The sequence below is a fragment of the Palaemon carinicauda genome, chromosome 11, assembly GCF_036898095.1.
Source record: "Palaemon carinicauda isolate YSFRI2023 chromosome 11, ASM3689809v2, whole genome shotgun sequence".
In the NCBI taxonomy this organism is placed as follows: Eukaryota; Metazoa; Arthropoda; class Malacostraca; order Decapoda; family Palaemonidae; genus Palaemon; species Palaemon carinicauda.
Window position 1 is genome coordinate 92,335,349 of NC_090735.1, and position 12,122 is coordinate 92,347,470.

Consider the following 12,122-nt stretch of genomic DNA (forward strand, 5'->3'; position numbering starts at 1 on the left):
GGTGCCTAGGTTTTGCAATTCAAGGCCCTGTGCTTTGGACTTACCACGGCGCCCCAGGTATTCACGAGGGTGTTTACGACAGTCTCCGTATGGGCCCACGAACGGGGGATTTGTCTAATCGGATTCATGGACGACTGGTTACTCCTTTTGTCCTCAAAAGAAGTCTTGAAGCAACAGGGCGAAGACCTTCTGCAATTATGCAAAATTCTGGGCATCACAGTCAACCTGGAGAAATCTCAGTTGATCCCGACCAACAGGATGATTTACTTGGGAATAGTGCTGGATTCATTACAGGTCAAAGCTTTTCCATCTATAGACAGGCTGAACAACCTGGACCAAGTTCTCCGTCCCTTCCTTCTAGGACATCCCAGAAGGGCGAAGGATTGGCAGAGGTTGGTAGGACATCTGGTGTCCCTAGAGAAGCTAGTTCCACACGGGAGGCAGAACCTAAGATTAATTCAATGGAATCTAAAAGAGAATTGGAACCAGAGAAGTTCCTCAGACAAAGTTGTTCCAGCTCTTCAGGAAACCAGGCAAGTTCTAGAGTGGTGGCAGGATCGGACACACACTCTAAAAGGGATGCCATTGTCCGCCGAACCTCCGGAAATCCTTCTGTTTACGGACGCATCGAAGGAGGGATGCGGTGCACATCTTCGGGAAAAGACAGCAAAGGGAAGATGGACAGAAAAGGAAAAGTCTCTACACATCAATGTCCTGGAGATGAGGGCGGTCCAAGAAGCCTGCAAACACTCCATGAAGGATCTGAAAGGGAACTCAGTGGCTCTGATGTCGGACAATGCAACCGTGGTGGCATATGTAAAGAAGGAGGGAAGACTGAAGTCGAAGGAGTTGTGCAATCTTGCCCTACAGGTCCTGAAGTGGGCAGAAAAGGAGGAAGTCAACCTGACGGCAAGATTCATTCCGGGGAAGAAGAACGTCCTGGCAGACGGCCTCAGCAGAGTGGGACAAGTAGTGACGACAGAGTGGTCCCTGCATCCACAAGTGACAAGCTACGTCATTCAGATGTGGGGATCCCCGGTAATGGATCTGTTTGCAACAAGGTTGAATGCGCAACTCCCCGTATTCTGTTCTCCTGTCCCAGACCCGAAAGCAGCAATGGAGGACGCCTTTCAACACAGGTGGGACGGTCTCGACGTTTATGCCTTCCCACCCTTCTCCCTAATAAGACAAGTCCTCAACAGGGTGAGGACGGCAATCAACCTAAAGATGACTTTGGTAGTGCCTTGATGGCCGGAGAGAGAGTGGTTTGCAGACCTAAAAAGCCTCGCCATTCTCCCTCCGTGGCCTCTCCCCGACAAGCCAGACCTCCTGAGGCAGCCACACTTTCAGAGGTTTCACGAAAACCCGCAATCCCTTCGTTTTCAAGCCTGGAGGTTATCCAGTGCCTCCTGAAAGGACAAGGGTACTCATCTAAGACAGCTAAGAGGATGTCCCTTTACTTAAGAAAATCTTCCACGGCTGTCTACCAATCCAAATGGACGATGTTCGTTAAGTGGTGCAAGGCCAAGAGGATAGAACCCTTAGAAGCATCAGTTCCCATGATAGCAGATTTCCTGGTCCATCTCAGGGATAAGATGGCCATGTCAGTCCCAGCAGTTAAAGGAGTTCGAGCCGCCCTTGGTCAAGTATTCCTCTTGAAGGGAATAGATTTAGGATCTTCCAGACATATTTCCATGCTCATCAAGGCCTTCGAACAAGCATGTCCTCCTTCTTCCCCTAGAATCCCGAGTTGGGACCTGGCTAGGGTGCTAGATACGCTCTGTAAACCACCCTTTGAACCCTTAAAAGACATCATGGACAAGAATCTCACGTTCAAAGCAGTCTTCCTGTTAGCGTTAGCCTCAGCTATGAGGGTGGGCAAGCTACATGGGTTGTCGTATGAAGTAGAGCACTCTAGAGGGTGGAAGGAGATCACCTTTAAGTTTGTCCTCTCCTTAGTCGCCAAGACCCAGAATCCTTCCGTTTGGGATCCTAGGTTTGAAAGTCTTACGGTCCCAGCAATTCCTAACTCGGGTAATCAGGAGGACTTGAAATTGTGCCCTGTCAGGGTGATTAGGAAGTATCTTAAAAGAACGGCGAGGCTCCGTCCGACTATTAAGAACCTCTTCGTATCCTGGGGTAAAACTAAAAAGATCATATCCAAGAATACTGTTTCTTTTTGGCTCAGACAAGTAATTATTCAAGCTTATTTAGGCGAGGGGCTTACAGTACCAGGAAAGCCCAGTGCTCATGATGTTAGAGGCCTAAGCACCTCTCTAGCGTTTGAAAAGAACATGTCGGTAGCCCAGGTTCTTCGAGCAGGAACTTGGTCTAATCAGTCGACATTCACCGCTCACTATCTCAAGGATTGTACGAGGAAGTTTCTGGATGGGTTTTCGATCGGGCCAGTCATCTCAGCGCTCCATCCGGTTTGACGGCTTAAGCCCCAGGTTCAATCGCGAATCACAAATGCTCTAGACACAAGTATGATTATCTTTGGTTTTCTCTTCCTTTCCCTTTTCTCGTACTATCAGTCGTCCTCGGATCTTTTACACAATAGACAAGTCTCAAGAGTCGCCAATATTCATCTAGTACAACAAGGAATATTTTGAAGGGTAAGTGTTATTTACACACTTAATGAGTCCTTTGTGTAGTTTATCCTACTTACCATCGGGGTCTATGTATGGGAGGCACTCCCACCTCCTAAAGTGTAAGTCTCCTAAGAAAGTGTTTCGAGGTAAGTCTCTGTGTCGGAACAAATCACAAATTTTTAGTAATTTGTATGTTTCCTAACATACTTACCGAGAAACACTTTCGGGTCATGGGCCCCCCAACCGTCCCCCAGTTGCCTCACTGTTCATGAGTATTGTCCCTTACTTAAAACTTACTGAAGAAGACGACCTGGCTAACAATGTGGCCTACCCTGGGCATTGCCCTCGGGTCACACACTATAAAAAATGGGAGTAGGGTAAACTACACAAAACTCTGGTCGTTTGAGAGGAGGTTCCAGTAACTCCTAAGAAAGTGTTTCTTGGTAAGTATGTTAGGAAAAATACAATTGTTCCGTAACTGAAATACAAACCACGCTATTTACATTGGGTTTACCTTTTAGCGTAGCTGAAATGGCGAGCCATTAGAGTTTAACGAGGGTGTATTACCCCCGCGCTAGTTAGCGGGGGGGGGGGGGGGGGGAGTGGTAGCTAGCTACCCCTCCCCCCCTCACACACCGGTGAAGCTCACTTTCACTTTTGGCTCGGACTGGGACAGACGTCTGTCTTTGTCCTCGCTTGGCAGCCATTATTTGTTTTGTCTTTACTTAATCACTTACTTTTCTTTTACTCAATATATATGTAAACATTTTTTCATGTTTGTATATATATTTGAGTATAGAAATCAGTAAGTTTCCTTTTCAGAGATTTGTGCTTGTGTGTGTAGTGTACGATATCTTCGTGGAGCCCGCGGCAGTTTAGGCCACCACGGTGTAATTTTATGGGTACAGTATCGAGTTTGACTTCGGTCTTTCTCTCTCTCTCTCTTGAGATCGTTCACCCTTTTACTACGTTACTACGCCTTTGTAGCTTCCTTCCCATGTGGAGGGGTTGCTACGCCGTACGTTTTGTCTCATTTAGTTTATGAATCTAATTGTATTTGTTAACCCTTTTACCCCCGGGGTATTTGGAAATTTCCAACCCTTAACCCCCAGGGGGTTATTTTTTTCCCAGCACATTTTGCAGTATATTTTCTTTAAATTGCTCTAACAGCCTTAATTTTTGTCATAGAGAGGTCAGGTTGGTCTCATTCTCTTGGAAAATGCCTGAATTTTCTGAAAAAATTATCAAAAAATATGAAAAATTAATTTTTATAGCATTTTTTTGCAAGGATGTACCGGTACGTCCATGGGGTAAAGGGATGGCTTTTGTGAAACGTACCAGTACGTCCTTTGGGGGTAAAAGGGTTAATTTTTCAGCTTTGTAGAACGATTCCTTTTGGGGTTTTCGTTCTTTCTTTAGTGTTCATTCATTTTTAAATTACATAATTACATAGTTACATAATTATAATTGTTATAATTCTGTTTTGGTTACAGCTCTCCTTCCGTGAGTGTAAGTGGTTGTGAGGGCACGTGCCTGTTGTGTAATTCTTGTTTTCCTTTCCCTCGGGATTCCTCTTCGGAGCCTTCCCGGGGGAATGAATGTGTACTAATGATTTTTGTTTTATTTTTTTACAGTTACCAATCTAGTTCGCTTCTGTAATATGGCAACGGTGTGAGCTGTCTTGTTGAGGCCTGGGGATTCGGCTGTTGCTGCCTCCCCTTTGGATTTTCATCAGGGGCGTGTCTCCTTCTACTGGAAGTACTCCCGTGACGATTGACAGCTCTACAGTTCATTTTAGAACTCTCAGGAGGCTCGCCTCCTTGGGTGGGTAACTTTCCTTCCGAGGGAAGTTTTCCCTGTCCAGGCTTGAGTTTTTCCCCTTTTGGGGGATTCTTCTCTTGCCTTTTTTTCGTGCGACTATGCTCTTGGTGCTGAGCGGTCGCACCTGCAGTTTCGCTCAAGGGGCTGGGCAACTGCAGGAGCCCCTCTTCGGAGGATTGCTCCTTTTAGGTCACTGGCTGACCAGTCTCTTCTACGAAGTGTTTCTCTTTCGTTCGCGAGAGAGTACACTCATAGAGACTCCTCTTCGGAGGATTCTTCTGCTGTTGTTGCTGTTGGCCTCCTTCGCCGTAAGGCTCACCGTCCGCCTCGTCGTAAGGGCCTCCCATCTCCCTATAAGGGTGCTAAGAGGCGCCTTTTTGAATCTCCGTATGCAGCCTACAACTTCTTCTTCTTGATCTTCCGCCCCTGGTGCAGATGGACAGCAGTCTGACCTCGTCTTCCGATGGGCAACGGTCTTCCCGACGGACAACGGTCTTCCGACGGACATCAGTCTCCCGGCGGACAGACAACGGTCTTCCGACGGACATCAGTCTCCCGACAGACAACGTTCCCTTCGGGGCAAAGGGTTGCCTCCCCTCGGGGGTTCTTCCCTTGCGTGTCAGGGTTCCCCTGCGCGCCCTTCTGCCAGCTCAGTGTTAGCGCACAGCCGCTTTCTTGCTCATCAGCGCTTTCCTGATCGCTAGCGCTCTCCTGTTCGCCAGCGCTCTCCTGTTCGCCAGCGCTCTCCTGTTCGTCAGCGCTCTCCTGTTCGTCAGCGCTCTCATGATGATCATCTCTGCTGTTCCTGTTGGTTCCTGTTACGCGCCCTGTGCGCCCATGTTCGCCCTCGCGATCTAGAACTTCAGTTCAGGTCTGGGTCAAGGACTCTTCTTCTACGCACAGGCTTCCACGCGTTGCCTTCTGCTCGCCAGTGACCTTAGACGCGTCAACGTTCACTTGCTCGTCAGCGATCTCCTACGCGTCAACGTTCGCCATCGATCTTCCACGCGTGTCGGTTCCCCTGAACACCATCAGTAGCGATCTAGCGCTCTCCTGCTGTGGACCACGATCTCCGGTAGCTGAGTCTTGCCGTAGATCTTCCTCCTGCTCGCCAGCGCTCACCTTTACTTCTGTCCTTCTGTGCGCCATCTTTCTTCAATCGCCAGCGCACATCTGCGCGCCCTTCTTTGCCACGCACCAATGGGCGCCATTGGTTTTCTGAACGTCTAGGATCGCCTGATTAACAGCTTGCTTCAGCGCTCACCTCCCTGATGCACCTGCGCCCCTTCGGTTAGCACGATGCGCACTAACCATCACTAGTCTCTCTCGCGTTGACAATCGCCTACGCGCCCGCGCGATTCTTCACCTGCGCGCTAGCGTTTTGTTAACGCACCACCGCTCGCCAACGCGCCAACGCGCCTTCACTCTCCTACGGGCTATCACTCGCCAGAACGCGCCATCGCTCGTCAATGCGCCATCGCCCGCTTACGTATCATCGGTCTCCCGACCGCCTGCGCTCACCCGCACGCCCCCGTGCCTTTGCGATCGCACGCCTACACTCATGCGCGACCGCGCACATGCTCTCCAATGTTCGCCCGCGCGCGAACCGAGGGTATTCCATCGCGCGGACCGACGGTGTTCCGTCGCGCGGACGGACGGTGTTCCGTCGCGCGGACGGACGGTGTTCCGTCGCGCGGACGGACGGTGTTCCGTCGCGCGGGCCGACGGTGTTCCGTCGCGCGGGCCGACGGTGTTCCGTCGCGCGGGCCGACGGTGTTCCGTCGCGCGGGCCGACGGTGTTCCGTCGCGCGGGCCGACGGTGTTCCGTCGCGCGGGCCGACGGTGTTCCGTCGCGCGGGCCGACGGTGTTCCGTCGCGCGGGCCGACGGTGTTCCGTCGCGCGGGCCGACGGTGTTCCGTCGCGCGGGCCGACGGTGTTCCGTCGCGCGGGCCGACGGTGTTCCGTCGCGCGGGCCGACGGTGTTCCGTCGCGCGGGCCGACGGTGTTTCTTCGCGGGAACGTCGGCTTAATTCTTGCAGTATCCATTGCTTGCCTATGGGTTATCGCTCGCCGACCACCAGCTCTCGCCCTTCCTACCACGCTCGCCCTCCTTCTGCGCTCCTTCACTCACCTTCGTTTGCGTTCCTGCGTGCCCGCGCATGGGCGCTTCCACGTTCGCCCACGCGCAAGTCATTGATTTACCATCGCGCGAGCGCCAGGGTGATTGCGACCGCGATTCCCATTGGGGTTTCGCAGCATGGCCAGCCTGGCGAGTCTTCTGGAGCGTATTTCCAGAACACGGCCTCACCCCATAAACGCAGAGCATGGCACATGCAAGAATAGGAAGAATCTTCAGGGAGGTCTGAGCAACATTCTTCTTTCCAGAACCTGGGTTAGCCCTTCCCCGTCATTCCCTGGAAGGGTTTTTGGCGGGGGGCTTTCCGTTCGAGATTTCTCCATCGGCCAAGGGGTGACTGGTTTACCCCTTCCTCTTCTCCATCTCGTGAAAGGGGCTTACCAGGTCCTTTCCCTCCTCGGTTGCGACCCGAGGTTTTGTTCAAGGAAGCTACAGGAAGGTCATGGGTACTTTCCTCCTCTCGGGCTCATGCACCTTGGCGTTTCGTTGTCAAGTATCAAACTTGCGGGCAAGCTCGATGTTGGACCATCTGGACGCAATGACCGAGGGCTTCCTTTCTGGTGTCTCATCCGTGGATGTCGACAACCTCAGACACCCTTCCATCCTTGAGAAGAGTTTGTTTGTGCCCAAGGACAGAGACATAGACAGCGGCTGTGCGGAGGAAGTCGACTTCCGTTTTCACTCCTCCAAGGCGCTTTCTTCCAGGCCCTGCAGGGCTCCAGCGCCTCTTTCTTTCAGCCACGTCGGCCTAAGTTATCGGACCGGCTACGACAACTGAGACAAGGTGTCCAATTGCAGTTCCCTCCTGTCAGGAACAGATGGCACGGGAGGCTCTCCCGGGGGGGCATAGTCCTAGAGGGAGCGGCAGAGTTCACGAACTCTAGGATTGGCACCCCCCCCCTTGCAGGTTTCACGCTGGGAGGATGCCTAAGGTTACTCATCCGGATGACAGCTTCCCGATGCCCATTCCTGCACGATCTCTGTGATCAGCCAAGGATATCGCGCCTGCCGTCTCTGTCAGCGAATTCAGTGCCTCTGAACCTCTATGCCATAGGGTCGACAAGAGTTTGCCCGTTTGGGCAGAATGATCCATGCCTTAGGAGAAGGTCCTCCATAGGATCGTCGACAGCTTCACCCCCGGCTTCTTCAGTCGATCCTTTCTTGTAAGGAAGTATCTGAGACGGGAGTTCCGTAGTCGACCTCTCAGCCCTGATCAAGTTTGTCGAACAAACTTCGTCCAGCGTGGAACAGCAGAATCGATCAGACTGGTAACGAGGCGACAGGACTCCTTAGGCCCTGGATCGGAAGGACGGGTACTTTCAGTGTCCATTCCATCCATCTTCCAGGAAGCTCATGGAATTCAGTGGATGGGTGACCGCCTGGGAACACCAGATGCGCTTGGCATTCCTAGACTACAGGTATTCCTGCTTAAGATGCAGTGTGGCGATCCTGCCGTGGCATCGCAGGTTTTTTTCCCCAGAGAACTCTCCCTGCTTTCCTCATGGCCGCTCAGGTGCAGGCTTCCGCCTCCTTCGCATTTTGGAGGTCTGGTCAACTCCGGTAGGCTCGGGTTTGACCTTCTTCAGCGCCGGGACAAGCTTCCGGATGCTTACCATGAGTGGGGGTTTATGGTATTTTGCTAGGAGCCTTCTCTTTTTCTTCTGCCTCAACGTCTGGAGTATCTAGTCATGATATTGAGTCAATGGCCTTACCACGTTGGAAACCCCGCTTCTCGTCCGTCCAGCGAGGTTAAGCAACGTCGGTTCTGGTCGGTACTTGGATGGGTGACCTCCTGAGGACGCCAGATTCTGTTGCCACCTCCTCCGAGCCTTCCATTCAGTTGACTGTGGCAAGGCTGAGGGGAGTCGCAGTACCTGTTCTCAGTCAAGCAGAGCTTTCAGCCCTACCTTGGAACGTTTCCTAGTTCTCTTTTCCTCATTGACCCGTCTAAAGTTCCGAACGGTCGCCTCAGGATAAGTTCCCTGTGGGGCGGCCCAAGTTCCGGTGGTTTCAAAGCAACGATTAACCGGACTTTCTGGCCCCTATGGGACCAGCGGAACGATTAGACCTGCAATGGGTGTTGACCTATGGAACCTCTTGATGGGAGTGGATATTCTCGTCCTTTCCCCACATTTTTTATGCTGTTCTCGGCCTCGTCAAAGAAAAGGGGGGGGGGGGGGCATGTTCCGGTCCAGGCCTATGGTCAGGACCTGAAGGATACCTCTCCCTCATTCAGGCAGGCTTAGGGGCCGTAATCTGGCCCCACTACAGATCCTACAGCTCCTGCCGAGTCGCTCCGTGCGCGTCGACTTCATGGTTCTGGCGTGTTCTAACCAGCAGGGGACGCATTTTCACACCTTTGCATCTTGCAGTAGAGATACTGGGTTGATTTGAGATAACTCTCAATACCACCATCGGCTCTCTCATTCCGGGCAGAGGAATGTTCTCTCCGACTATCCGAGCAGAGCCTCGTAGAGAGAGTGTACCTGGGGGTCTTTGGCCTTGAGTAACCAGCAAGTCCTGGTCTGGGGGGCCTGATCGCGACAGCTTGGAACCTCAAGCTTCCGCTATTCTTCCCCCCAGTCTCAGACCCCGAGACTCTGGCAAGATGCATTCCGGTGATGGTGGGACAACATCGACGCCTGGGTCTTCCCTCCTTTGTTGTCTGTTGAGAATGGGTCTCAACAAGACCAGGTTGTCTGTCAACCTTTCAATGGCCCTAAGAGCTCCACTGGGACTATGCGCAGAACTGTTTCCGGACCCTCTGCTTCCCCTGACGGAACTCCCGGGAGAGCTTCTCCCATGGCACAGGCTACTCAAACAACCACACTGCAACATCTTTCACGAGCCGGGGCGTCGCTTCGGCTTCATGCCTGGAGACACTACGCCTCCTCCTCAAGAAGAGACAACCCGCTACAGTCGCGGGACGGAGGTTGCGTCATCTGCGATAGTCATCCCCAGGGGCCTTCCAGGCGAAGTGGAGAGTCTTCGGTGGTTGGTGTCGTGGGAGATATACCTCTTCCCTTGAGGCGTCTTCTCCAGCAATAACGATCTTATTGCCTTTTGGCGGGAGGAAACTCCTTTTCGCTCTCGGCAATGAAGCCTGTCGCTCAGCCTTCCCTGACCTTCAGGCTTAAAGGAATAACTTTTTCCTTCCCGCTGGACCTCTCCTCGCTCATGCGAAGCTGCGAACGTCCCTGCCCTAGTCGGAGTGAGACCTCCAACTTGGAGCATGGCTCGGACTTTTTAGTCCCTTAAGAGATCTTCTCAAGACCCTTTACGTCAGGCCTCTGATCGTATTCCGTCTTGGGGCTCCTGCTCACTCTGGCCGCGACCAGTGTGTAAGCAATCTTCTTGGTCTCGTACGACTCCGCCCTTTCTAAGGAATGGGGGAAGGCAACATTCAGGTTCGCTCCTGAGTTGTTGGCTAGACTCAGAATCTTGGGGTCCCGGCCCTTCGGTCCAATTCCTTCAAGATTTCGAGTCACCATTCTGTATACGATGTCCCAAAACCTTCTTCTTGCCAGTAAAGGAATCGAGAGGTTAGCTTTGGGAACAGCTGCAGTTTGTCCTCAGTTGCAGCCGGTTTGGGAGCACAGGAAGGACACGGGGGAGAGTCACCAGTATACCTCTTCCGCTCGGACTCAAGGACATTCATCTCGACCTGACTCCAGACCCTCCCCCGTCACGTCGCCCTACAGCACGATGTCGGATACATCGCAACGTTCCTCGCCTTTGAGTAATACTACTCTGTGACGCAGGTGCTACAAGCTGGAATCTGGAAGCGTCTAATGACCTTCGCAGCCCGCTTCCTGCAGGGCGTGACCCACAGGAGTTTCAATACGTTTTCTATCGCTCTGTGGTGGCTACACAACAGCTGGTCTAACCTCAGGCTCCTTTTTGGACAGGTAGCAGAAGGTTGAGGGCATTGTTATCAGGTTTTAGTCTGCATGAACGAAAGAAGTATGCCTGGCCCTTACTTCTTTCTTCATCATCCCCTCTACTGGGAAGCAGCATCCTGGTCTCTGCATAGCTGACCTCGAACCTCTGCAGGTAAACCATGCTTCCTTGTGTTCCGAGTATTGAGTCAATACTGTCGCGTCCCCCATACCCTGACGAGGTGGTATTGGGAACGTCCTAACCCAGAGTTCCTTCTGGAACTCCAGGTCAACTGCCTAGGACGGGTCACACTTCTTCCTTCACACACAAGCTTATATAGGCCACACGGTTCCTTGCGGAGCAAGGAACTTGTGAGGTGCAGGGACTCCTTTTCTCGAGTGCGACTCACTCGGATTCTGAGTCCCCGGGTAAAGCCAAAGCCAGTATGGCTGGGGACTTTCCACCCTACCTAAGGGGTAAGTCACCCAATGTAAATAGCGTGGTTTGTATTTTGGTTACGGAACAAATGACAAATTTGAAGATAATTTGTATTTTTCCTAACCATACAAACCTTAGCTATTTACACATATTTGTCCGCCAGCCCTGTCCCCCAAGACAAGTCCTACCTCTAAGTGAAAGTGAGCTTCACCGGTGTGTGAGGGGGGGGAGGGGTAGCTAGCTACCACTCCCCTAACCCCCCTGCTAACTAGCGCGGGGGTAATACACCCTCGTTAAATTCTAATGGCTCGCCATTTCAGCTGCGCTAAAAGGTAAACCCAATGTAAATAGCTAAGGTTTGTATGGTTAGGAAAAATACAAATTATCTTCGAATTTGTCATATTACTAAAAATTTGTGATATTGGACTTTGATATCTCTATTTTCATTTCAAAATGGCTGACCCCTCCCTTTCATATTGGAAGTGCGTGAAAGGGTGTAAAACTCGGCTTCCAAAAGCCTCTGTGGATCCCCATACAATTTGCATTAAATGTAGGGGTAAGATTTGTAGTTTTGAGGATAGATGTCAAGAATGCTTTGAATTATCCGAGAGTCAGTGGTTAGCTTATGAACGTTACTCTCGTAGATTAGAAAGGGATAGAATCAGTCATAGTTCTTCTCATTCAAGGGATTTATCTTTTTCGAATGTCATTGAACCTAATTCTTCCCCTGTATTGGTAGATCCTGAACCTAATCCTGTTCAATCCGAGCCGACAATGAAAGATATGATGACAGCGATCCAGGCTCTTGGTTCGAGGGTGGAATCGCTAGCAGCAGACAGAGACCAAATTTTGTCCGAAGTTAATCTGCTAAAAAGTGGTAATATTAATAGTGCTATTAATGTGTTCAGTGATGTGGAGGGTGCGTCTGCGCGTTCCTGTCGTTCACCTAGCCTTAGACCTCTTGCAAGCTCCCAAACCCATGGGAGAAGTAAAGTCGATCAGCGAAAGGAAACGAGAGGCGTCATCAAATGCGCAGACGTACCGTCGAGCGTTCCTGTTGGCTCTGTGTCACAGATCGCTCACCCTCACCATGGGAAAGGTGAGGTTAGTTTTTTACCCTCATCCTCGGATGAAAGTACGCATGGCAAACTCTGGCGTCAAGCTTCCAGACCCCTTAAAAGAAAGGCAGATGAAGGCGCGCAGCGACGCGATCCATTACCGCAAGCGCCTGGCTGTAGCCATTGGGATTCGCCAG

The 12,122-nt window shown here is 51.6% G+C and overlaps 1 pseudogene; it reads left to right on the plus strand.

Annotated features, from left to right (window-relative positions):
- The first annotated feature begins 8,248 nt into the window (after positions 1 to 8,248).
- Positions 8,249 to 8,367, plus strand: LOC137650319 (5S ribosomal RNA; annotated as a pseudogene).
- Positions 8,368 to 12,122: the final 3,755 nt, after the last annotated feature.